Source organism: Leucopleurus acutus, assembly GCF_964270905.1.
Source record: "Leucopleurus acutus genome assembly, chromosome: 6".
Classification (NCBI taxonomy): domain Eukaryota; kingdom Metazoa; phylum Chordata; class Mammalia; order Artiodactyla; family Delphinidae; genus Leucopleurus; species Leucopleurus acutus.
This window is the reverse complement of record NC_139149.1, coordinates 64,270,887-64,282,665: the sequence shown is the minus strand read 5'-3', so window position 1 is coordinate 64,282,665 and position 11,779 is coordinate 64,270,887.

Below are 11,779 nucleotides of genomic sequence, written 5' to 3'. Positions count from 1 at the left end.
GATAAAGGTAGATGTTGACAACCTCAAGTGTCAGTCTAGCAGGAAGTATGTAACAAATGTTTTTCTGTCTGGAAAAAAGAGGATAACCTGAGTGCAATCCTTTGAGAAGAATAAACCTACATAATAAAGGGAAACCAGTGTGTGTAACTTGTTTAAAGCTGTAAAGAGCATTTAACTTAGTTTCACGTTATAAGCCATGTGTACATCAATTAAATCAAGATTTCAGTTATTTTGGGGGTGAGGTTAAGGAACACACAAAGACTGGAAACAAAGTTTAGGCACAAAGTGGAGCATTAAGATCGGATTAACCTTGGGTGTTTATGAATGCTCTGGAATATAGACAGGGCACAATGAACTCACTTTAGAGACGACATCAGACCCTTTTGCACAGTAAAATGCCCACCGTGAAGAGGATAAGTTGGGGGGAGGTTTCATAAGGTGTTGGAAGAAGAAGATGAGGTCCAACAGGGGGAAAGGGCAATGTACTTGGGTTCTAAGCAGTTCAAATGTACTGAAAAAATGATGAGATCTGAGTATAAGGTACCCAGAAGCCATGCTCTTCCTTCTGCCTATGCTTTCTCTACTTCGGGCTATGGAGGAAGCATGTGTTCTTAAAAATACTGTTCAGGGCTTCCCTGGTGGCGCAGTGGTTGAGAGTCCGCCTGCCGATTCAGGGGACATGGGTTTGTGCCCCGGTCCGGGAAGATCCCACATGCCGCGGAGCAGCTGGGCCCGTGAGCCGTGGCCGCTGAGCCTGCGCGTCCGGAGCCTGTGCTCCGCAACGGGAGTGGCCACAACGGTGAGAGGCCCGCGTACCGCAAAAAAAAAAAAAGAAAAAATACTGTTCAAATGCCACCTCTGTCAGACTGTCCAGCTGTGCTAGGGAGTTACCTGCACCATCAGGTGTTCTTTAACAGCATTTTGTCAAGGCTCTTAACCAATCTAATTGGTTATACCATGGTTATACCATGGTTAACCATGTTAGGTGAGTGACTCAAATAGGCTGAACAGGCAACTATGCCTGTTGCATTAGATGCATCAGTAGTGGGGAGATATGCTGTGTGGAGTTTATGACAAGTTCCAATGGGAAAATCACAATGTGGATGCCAAGGATTCTGGATCAAGACCATGCCATCTATAGCGGAGAAGTAAACACCTCTCAACAGCTCCTGATGTGCCAGTGTGCCCTGGTAGAGATGTAGCACCTTATGATGGGATGCTTGGTAGCCATGTAGCCAAAACCACCAATAATGAGCTGGGTTCTTTCAGTCCCATAAAGTCATAAGGTTGGTTTGAGTCATGTCGCAAACCATTGTAACATGGAAGATACATCTAGGAGCAAACACAAATATGGCCAGAGGGCACAGTATGCTACATAAGCAGGCAGCCTGGACTCCCAAGTCCAGGCACCACTGTTGCACCGGTGCCTCTCCCTCAGTTCACACCTGTTGCCAGTGACCCTGTGTGGCCAGTTGATGGAAGAGAAAAATGCCTGAATTTGAATCGTGGATAGGTAGGGCCAGTACATGGCACAAAATGAAAATACACGATGGCTATACTACAGCCCACAAAGGGGTGGCCTTGAAAGATAGTGATGAGGGGAGATCCTCCCAAAGGGCAGAGTTTCAGGCAGTACACCTTGCCATCCATTTGCATGGAAAGTGGCCCAAGATTAGAATATACTTGAGCAGTGGCAATTGGTGTGGCCAGCTGGCAGGGGCCTGAAAAGAAATAGACTGGAAGACTAGGGACAAGGAGATCTGAGATAAAGCTACATGGACAGGCACAAAGTGTGAAGAGCTTCGTACTGCCTGTTGATCCATACCATAAAGGATCCATGATGGAAGAGGCCCTGAACAACCAAGTTGACAAAACGACATCATCCAGTGTCTGGGATGGAATAGCCACTGTAGCAGGATTGGAGGCTACAGCTGACCCAGAGGGATGGGTGCCCACATACCTAGGCTGATCTAGTTACATTCACTGCTGAATGCTCAGCCTGCCAGTAACAGAGACCGACACGGAGTCCCCAATCCCTCAGGAAACCAATCAGCCACTTGGTGGCATGTCAACTTACAGCAGTCCCAGGAGAAAGGTGATTATCAGCTGTAGCCCCGAGACTAGTTTCAGTGTCGGGGACTGTAGTTTATTTCACTAACTTCTTCTATGTTTCCTCTAGGGAAAGAGGCTGGAATCCTGGAGAATGCTCCCAGAACTTATTCTAAGTGGATTCAAGCAATGCAAGGGCTGGACTATCATTGTGGTCTATCACCCAGATCCCACTTAAGGGCTTAAGGAAGCACTTAATCATCCCAGCTGCAGGGAGTGCTGCCGGTGGGCAGTCCTCAGCGGTCAGCAGGACCAATTATATAATTTGTAGGGCCCACTGCCAAATGAAAATCTAGGACTCCTTGGCCAAATATTATAAAGAATTTTAGGACAGAGACAGCAGGGTGTTAAACTAAGTGTGGGTTTTTTTGAGTATGGGTCTTGTGTGACTACATGAGTTGCATGTACGTGAAGGCAGTTCTAGCTATCATCCCTCTTCAGAATTGCCTCAGTTGAAAAGAGTCACTGCATCCAAGGTCACATCCTCTTTTTTGGGCAGCCTGCCTCCACTGACTGGTCAACAAAGACCTCACTGTCTTGCTCCAATTTGGGGCAATTCCAAAGGGCCCATCAGCTTCAGAGTTTCCTAGGGGTCCAGCTGATAACTTTGTTGAGACTGTATCGCAATCCAACTTCTCCTCCTGTCCAATCCCAATTTCTTTGTATTCCTTTCAAAGATGGTGATCCCCAAAGCATTCCCTAAATAAACGTCCTACCACTGTCTCTTCCTCAGAGTCTGCTCCCTGCAGAGCCCAACCTGAGATATGGAGTTATAGTTTAGGGTGAAAAGAAAAATCAGATAAATCATGTTACTTATCAAAAACATTACAACTCTAAGATACTTTTATTTCTCTTTAGATCATATCTTTTGCCTTTTATTAAAAAAAAATGCTTTTGTAGGTCTGTGTGGTTGGTGTGTGTATTGCTCCGGTGGCAGGGCACATTGGGATTTTGAAAAGACTCTTCTTGACATCCAAAGGACATTCAGGAAATGAAATAGAAGTGATCCTAATTTGAGGACAAAGCCTGTCATGAGTAAGGCTACATCTAGAATAACACTGCACTTCAAGGGCCAAAGGACAGTTAAAAATCTGGGAAGATTTTTAAGAAGCCACATTGTAATATGACTTCTAAAAAGTATAGATTCCAACCTTGAACGCTTCTGAGTATTAGAACTAAGCAGCAGCTCTTAATAGAGTAGGGGGAAAAAAATCAACTTATTTTGATGCGTTCAAGTACAGCTTTACCTGAAAAACTCTCAATTTGTGGAACTACTGACGATGTGGTCCACTCTGAACATTTTACTAGCTTGACAACATATTCAGAATTATTGACAGATAGGAGATAATGATGGCTTTCTGCCACAGATAAAGCTGATACCAGAAAAGGGAAGTTTGGGCTTGTGGGAAGATAACAATAAACCAAGTCTTGCACTTATTCTATTTAATTTACCATTTCCTGATTTCTGCATTTGCCTTTGTAAATTTATTTAGGTTCAAACGTATCAATTCTAACCAGCTACAGAGAACAACGTGCAATGAAGATCTGGCAGCTGCTATTCAGAGAGGTCAAAGTTCATGGATGGCATATGTGTCTGCTTGTCTGGTATGAGGTAAGAGTGGGTGTTATGGGAAGGAGACCAGAACAAGCTAGTTCTCCTTCCTATGCTAATCAGAGTGAGTGGATAACTGCAATGTGTCTGTTGCATTTTGTGCTAGTAGATATAACTGAGGTTTGGGGAAATTTTATATGTATCTCAAGAAAAAAGAGGCACAAGACAGACGCAAACTAAATATTTAAGTATATGGGCTAAAGCCAAAGAAAGGCATGGGTTTAAAAATGTCTCCCTTAAAAAAACTAAAAAATAAAAAAAAAAGTCTCCCTTATAAATTTTTGTATGAGATGAAAAATTTAGGTAGTAGATTGGAAATTAGATGGTAGGGTCTTCCCTGGAGGTGCAGTGGTTGGGAATTCGCCTGCAAGTTCAGGGGACACGGGTTTGAGCCGTGGTCCGGGAAGATCCCACATGCCGCGGAGCAACTAAGCCCGTGCGCCACAACTACTGAGCCTGTGCTCTGGAGCCCACGAGCCACAACTACTGAAGCCCGTTTGCCACAACTATTGAGCCTGCGCTCTAGAGCCCTCAAGCCACAACTGCTGGGGCCCGCGCACCTGGAGCCTGTGCTCTGAGACGGGAGGGGCCGCCAAGGTGAGAGGCCCGCGCAACGCAGCGAAGAGTGGCCCCCACTCACCACAGCTGGAGAGAGGCCCACGTGCAACAACTGAAGACCCAGCACAGCCGTATATACATATATACACACAAATAAATAAATAAATAAATAAATAGATGGTAGATTCAGTGCTGGGTGCTATTACAAATATTTGCATTCCTATTCATGAGCTTGTACCTTCATTCCATTGCAATCTGCTTCATGGCCAGATGGGTGTGTTACTGCACAGTATTTACTGATTTGAAATTCAGAAATTGATAGGAGTACCATGTATGCCTTATTGCTTGGATTTTTCTGTTTTGCTCTATATTTCTAATGAATAAAGATTTTAATGGCAAAAAAAAGCAGGCTAAGGATTTAATATTTGGTTCATGCAAATAAAAAGGACTTAAGCAAATGTCCTCTTTTCATTTGCTAATGGTAGGACGGTAATAAAGATTAGTACTAATCAAGAGAACCAACTCACGTGGTGGTACTTTTGTCCTATCCACCATCTTCTGCTTCTAAGCACTGGGCTAAGAACACATTTATACTAAGCTTCAGAGTTTTAAAGAATAATATAGCTAGACTTTATTAAGGACTTACTGTTTCCTGACACCAGACAAAACATTTTACATGTATATATAAAGCCATTTTTCTGAGAAGCTACACGGCACAGTAATTAAGTGAGCAGCTCTGAAGTCAGTCTGCCTAGGCTTGAATTCCAGCTCCAACATTTAAACTGCTGCGTGATTCCGGACAAGTTGCTAAACCTTTCCATTCCTCTGTTTCCTCATCTCTAATATAAGAGTAATTGACTTCCAGCATGAAGGAATAACAGATTCCGGGCCAGCCCTCCCTCTGTAAACAACTATGAAACTGGACAAAAGACACAAGGCAGGTGTTTTCAGACATTGGACGACAGCACAGACTGTGAACCTGAGAGGGGGTGAATCCAGAGACACATTCTAGATGGTGCATGTCAAAGATTTTATTCAATTCATTCAATAATGAGGGAACTAGTAAGATGCCCTGGCCAGTTCAAAGAGCATTTGTGGAGCTAGGGCATTTCTTTATAGGAGAATGAGATTGCTGGGTGAGATACAAAACTGTCTAAACTATAACTTTGGGGGTTGTCTGTTCCACTAGGCAGAAATCTGCACTTCTACCAGGAAAAAAAAAGTCTACAAGTTAACATGCATCATCACTAAGTCTGGAAACTTAAACCAAGGATAAGCAGCAAGGTGAAGTACATTACCCTGGCTAATCCTAGCATAGCCTTCACTCCCATGTCACTGAAAGGACATGCCACCCACTATTTTTTTTTTTTGCCTCATATCCAAGTATTAGAAAATTTATCTTAATAAGTTCCATTTCCTCATTTAGAAAATGAGGCATATTCATTTATAACTCTCTGAATCCTGTTGTCATGCCTGCAAATTACATGCCTGTAATTCTAAATGGAACCCCTATTATCAACTAAAGGGATATACAGAGCAGTGTTTTGCAGAGCATTTAGAAGGATAACCTCCTAGACTGGAGTACTAAAGGATGGTATTAGAACCTTGCTACACCTAGATATTTACCCTTAATTTGAATGATATTAAAATATAATTTCATACTACTACTAAGAGTTAAATTACCAAGAGATTCCTGGGATTTAGTTACTGTGTCAAGTGTTTTACATGGATTATCTCAATTAATGCTCACCTCAACCCTCTGGGATAGGTTTATCCCATTTTACAGCTGAATAAATGAAACTTAGGTAGACAGGTAAGAATACCTAAAATCATCAATCTGGGAAGAACTGAGCCTTCTGACTCCAAATCCAATGTTCTTTCCAGGACCTCATAGTATTTGATCACTCGGAGTCACTGTTCAACAGCATCCTTAATTCCAATGTTCCTTGCATCACACAGACTCTTCAAGCCTCAATTTCCTCACCAGTGAAATAGGGATAACCTGCTCTACCTTCCTCCCAGATCATTAGGAAGATTAAATGAGATAATGAATGTGCAAGTATTTTGAAAACCCTGAAGATACACACAGTGTAAGGCATTCTCCTTACAAAGCTATGATATTGGGATGACTCACTCAAACATAAATTCCTTTTATAACATTTCAACTGCCTTGAGGTACAGGCTTATGGGATCAGCAGAGTAAACATTAAAAAGTCTGCCCCAGGGACTTCCCTGGTGGTCCAGTGGTAAAGAATCCGCCTTCCAATGCAGGGGACGCGGGTTCGATCCCTGGTCAGGGAACTAAGATCCCACATGCTTCGGGGCAACGAAGCCCACGCGCCATAGCCACAACTACTGAGCCCGTGTGCCTCAACAATAGAGCCTGCACGCAGCGCGGCAAACTACAGAGCCTACGCGCCCTGGAGCCCACACGTCACAACTAGAGAAGAGAAAACCTGCACGCCAAAACGAAGAGCCCACACGCCGCAGCTAAAGATCCCGCATGCCTCAACAAAGATCTGGCGTGCTGCAGCTAAGACCTGACACAGCTGAAATATAAGTAATAATTTCTAAAAAAAAAAAAGTCTGGCCTAAGGAAAGGACCCAAGGTAATTTATGGCATTCTCTGAATCTCTACAGCACTTCCTCTTCTTACCATCTGCACTGTATTGTCTGATGATGGGCCTTTTTTCTTAACTGATACTGAGAACTTTGGTTGTTATTTAACAGTTTCGATCAGCACTGTCCAAAAAAAAGCCATAATGCAAGTCACATATATAAATGTTCTAATAGACACACTGCTCATGGAGGGTAATCTGCTTTATTCAAAGTCCACTGCCTTAAATGTTAATCTCATCCAAAACATACCTCCACAGAAACATCCAGAGTGATGTTTGACCAAATAGCTGGGTACCATGGCCCAGCCAAATTGACACATAACAACCCTCACACCCCCTTGAATTTTATCTCATCTATTTCTTTCATTGGGAACTCCAGTTAACAGGTTATAATCACTGTTATCACTTTCTCACCTTATTCTTTCATCTTAATAACGATTTAATCCTACCATTCTGACAGGTTCCCTCAGGGTCACTCATGAGCTTCTCAATGCCATATAGAATGTAATTCTAGAACAGTGTTTCAGAAAGTGTGTTCCACAGCTTATTTTTAATAGCTTTTATACTACTAATAATAATTTTTAAAGATTCCGTATATAAATACAGTTGGTAAACTCTGGGTTAAAGAAGTTTATTTATGATAGGTCTTATCAGGTCCCTTTAAAATATCACAGCTGGGATACAGTGAGTAGCATTTTCCAAATTTCTTTTTTTGTGGTACGCGGGCCTCTCACTGTTGTGGCCTCTCCCGTTGCGGAGCATAGGCTCCGGACGCGCAGGCTCAGCGGCCATGGCTCACGGGCCCAGCCGCTCCACGGCATGTGGGATCCTCCCGGACCGGGGCACGAACCCGTGTCCCCTGCGTCGGCAGGTGGACTCTCAACCACTGGGCCACCAGGGAAGCCCTCCAAATTTATTTTGCTGTCAGAATTCTTTAAATACCTTGTGGGATTAGCTGAGAGGAACACACACTTTGGAAAACATTAATTTTACCTCAATCCGTAAGTTTTTATAATTCTTATTAGCTTATAGCACAGTTTTGACACAATACATGCACCTTTTATTTTTTTCCTACCTTATTCCTAAGATCTTGTCTTACTCCTTCTGGGTATAAAGTGTATCATATCTTTTCACATGTCAAGCTTCCAGAATTGGTGCTGTACACACAGGATGTGTTCACATGAGCGAGCTTTACCTTGTTGCTGATCATTTAAAACTTAGCAACTGCCTTGAACCATAGAAACTTCAGCACATTGGTCACTAGGGGAAGACACACAGCACGTGGGCCACCCCTCTCCTCAAATCCTCCAAACTACTATTCCATCCACTCACAAACCACACCCAGTCTTAGGCAGAAGATATGAGCTACCTTCTGCTTCGTGCTCTCGCGGTCAGTGAGCTCAGAGTGGAATCACAGGCAAAGCAGAGCTCATGCAAGAATGACCAAGCCGAGATCAAGCTGAAGACCCACTGAATGTGGTAGACGTTAGAGTAAAACTCCCTTAGGCTTGTCCCCCACCCGGTTTAAAGAAATCATGTTTTCCCTTAGCATTTAATTTCAGGACCTGTAAATATTACTGCTTTTTAGGTAAATTGTATCATCCTAAATCAATTTACTCGGGTAATAAAAGATAATTCCATTAATATAAACTGCTCCAAGGGGATGCTGATCAAGCAATGAATTTTATTTCATTTGAAATGAGGTCAGTATTTAATTTTGCATGTTAAGTAACCTTGACTTTACTCTTGAAGGGAGCCTGAGATAGACGAAAGGAAATTTCCTTTTCATTCATGTGAGAAACAAACTTCTTTTTTTTTTTAACACCCATGTTCATCAGTGTGACCGTTAGTCCAAGAGGAGGCAATCGGTATCTTTACCAACAAAGCACCTTCCCTTTGAAGGACTGGTACTGGCCCCCTCTGTACAGTATTGTAAAACCTGAAGGAAAAACCATAGCCAAGTGCTACTACCAGGACAAGATCGATATTTACTATACCTATTTCACAGTGAAGATACCTTTTCTGGAAAATTCCTCACAAGAACACTGAAATTCAAGCTGCCGCTCTTTCTTCAGCCACCACTGCTCAATCCTGCCTTGTGTGAGCCTGACGTTCGTTCTCTCCCTTTTTCAACAAAAGATGTCAGAGACCAGGACGGCCATGCTGGGGATGGGAGAGGCTGCGCGGGGCAGACCATGGCTTCCATGTATCGGGACCCTCGAGAAATCCTTTAGGAAGGGAGGGGTCGGGTAGGACATGCAGGTGCGGGAGTCTGGCGGACAGTAGGTCCCAAGGCGAGCCACAGGGAGCAGCGGCACGAACCGGGAGCAGGGCCCGGAGACTCCGCCCTCCTAGCCGACAGCAACCCTTGGGAAGGCAGCCCTAGAGTACTGCTCCTTGAGGGGCGGGGTCGCCGGGTTGGGAGGCGGGGAGCTGGGAGGGCTTTGGGGCCGAGAACGAGAGGACTGGCCCAAGGGATTGGAGTGGGCGTGGCAACTGCTTGGAAACGAAGAGCTGGGAGCAGTGAGCCCCTCGGGGAACTAAGATAGTAGATGTGCAAGGGGTGCGGGATGAGGGAGGAGAGGGCATGGGGAGGAAACGTACACAGTTTAGAAACTGCTGGGGAAAGAATGAGTCTTAATAATTAGGGAACACCACCAGAAGATTAGAAATCGAAACACAACTTCATTCCAGCAAAATAGATTTGCACTTGTCCAATGGAAGACAGGAAAAGGGGAAAATAATTTTTTTAAATGTATGGTTGGTAAAAAATAAATAAGATAAACAATGTAATATTTGGGTTAAAGACAAAATTATAAGCAAAAATCCCCAAATATTTAGTGCTGAATGACATGAAACCACATGTGAAAATTTTTGCAACACAACAAGCAGTACCTAAAGAGAAATATAACTCTAAGTATATTTGAATAAAAATACAAGAAAAATAATCTCAGAAATCAGAGATTACAGAAGGCTAACAAATAGAGCAAAGAGAACAAGGAGGGACATAAGGGCAAACAAAAAGAAATCAAGAAAAAGAGCAAAAATATTGGGGATTATTAGTGAAACCACAGACAATCCTACTACACAGACCTCTGGCAGAATTTGTTAAAAGAAAAACAAACAAACCATCCTAAAGAGAGAAGAGGCAAAGAAACAAAATGTGTAATAAAAAGTGGAAAATAATTACAGACACAGAAAATTTTAAGAAAAGGTAAATCCATATGGGCAACTGTGCAGCAAGAACTTTCAGCACCTAGATGAAACTGACACATGTTAACAATGTGTAACCCATGTAACCCCAGACATCTGAATAGACTACTGACCATTAAAGTAATTGAACTGGATATGGAAACCTCAAAAAAATTAAAAAGCTCAGGTCTGAACAATCTTAGAGATGAGCTGAATCAAAGTTTCAAAGAACAAATGATTCCTCTTTTGTATGAATTGTTCCAAAAAATAGATGGAATGAAAACGATTCAACTATTTTGTAGCAACTACTATTATATAACCTTGAAATTGAACCAGATAAGGAAAAGAAAAGACAGTTTAGTATAAGACAGTTAGAAAACTGTCTTTTCTATACTTAGAAAAGACAGTGTAAGTATAAGAAAAGACAGTTATAGACAATTTCTCTTATGAATCCAGTGGGGCTAAAGGTTTTCAGTAAAAGTTAATTATGTTGCTGTATTCTTTCATTTTAACAGGAGTTTTTAAAAAATATATTATAACTGTATGGACACTATACTGTGAACTCAGTGAAGACAAAGACCAGTCCACCTTGCTTTCTATTTTAATGGCAGCACCTGGAACAGGTAAGTACTCAATAAATACTGGTAGAATGAAAAAGTGAATTCCTAAGGCCCACTTTTCTGTCTAGCATGAATTTATTCAACAATCTTTAAACTTGTCTGTGGTAGGTAGAATAATGGCCCCTCAAAGATGTGCACAGGCCTGACTCTGTGAATATGTTAGGTTACATGGCAAAAGGGAATTAAGGTTGCCAATCAGCTGACTTTAAAATAGGACAATAGGGCTTCCCTGGTGATGCAGTGGTTAAGAATCCACCTCCCAATGCAGGGGACACAGGTTCAAGCCCTGGTCCGGGAAGATCCCACATGCCGTGGAGCAACTAAGCCCATGTGCCACAACTACTGAGCCTGCGAGCCACAACTACTGAGCCCACGTGCCACAACTACTGAAGTCCGCGTGCCTAGGGCCCATGCTCTGCAACAAGAGAAGCCACCGCAATAAGAAGCCCACACACTGCAATGAAGAGTAGCCCCTGCTCACCACAACTAGAGAAAGCCCGTGTGCAGCAACAAAGACCCAACACAGCCAAAACTAAATAAATAAAAATAAATAAATTTTAAAAATAATAATAAAATAAAATAGGACAATATCCCGGATTATCCAGATGGGCCCAATGTAAACACAGGTGTCCTTAAAAGAGGAAAGATCTTCTACAACTAAAGACAAAAAAGAAGGAACCAAAACAAGTTGGGTAGCAGAGGTGGACTCATGATATAATCAAGTCCCATCCCCCTGGGCAACCCACAAACTGGAGAATAATTATACTACAGAGGTTCTCCCATAGGAGTGAGAGTTCTGAGCCCCATGCCAGGCTCCCAGCCCAGGGATCCTGCACCAGGAAGATGAGCCCCCAGAGCATTTGGCTTTGAAGGCCAGTGGGGCTTAATTTTTGGAGCCCCATAGGACTGGGGGAAAGAGAGACTAACCTCTTAAAGGGTGCACACAAGATCTCACAGATCCAGGGCAAAGCAATAATTTGCTAGGAGCCTGGGCCAGACCTACCTGCTGGTCTTGGAAAGTCTCCCAGAGAGGTGGGCTGGGGTGGGGCTGGGGGATTGGAGGGGTAGTG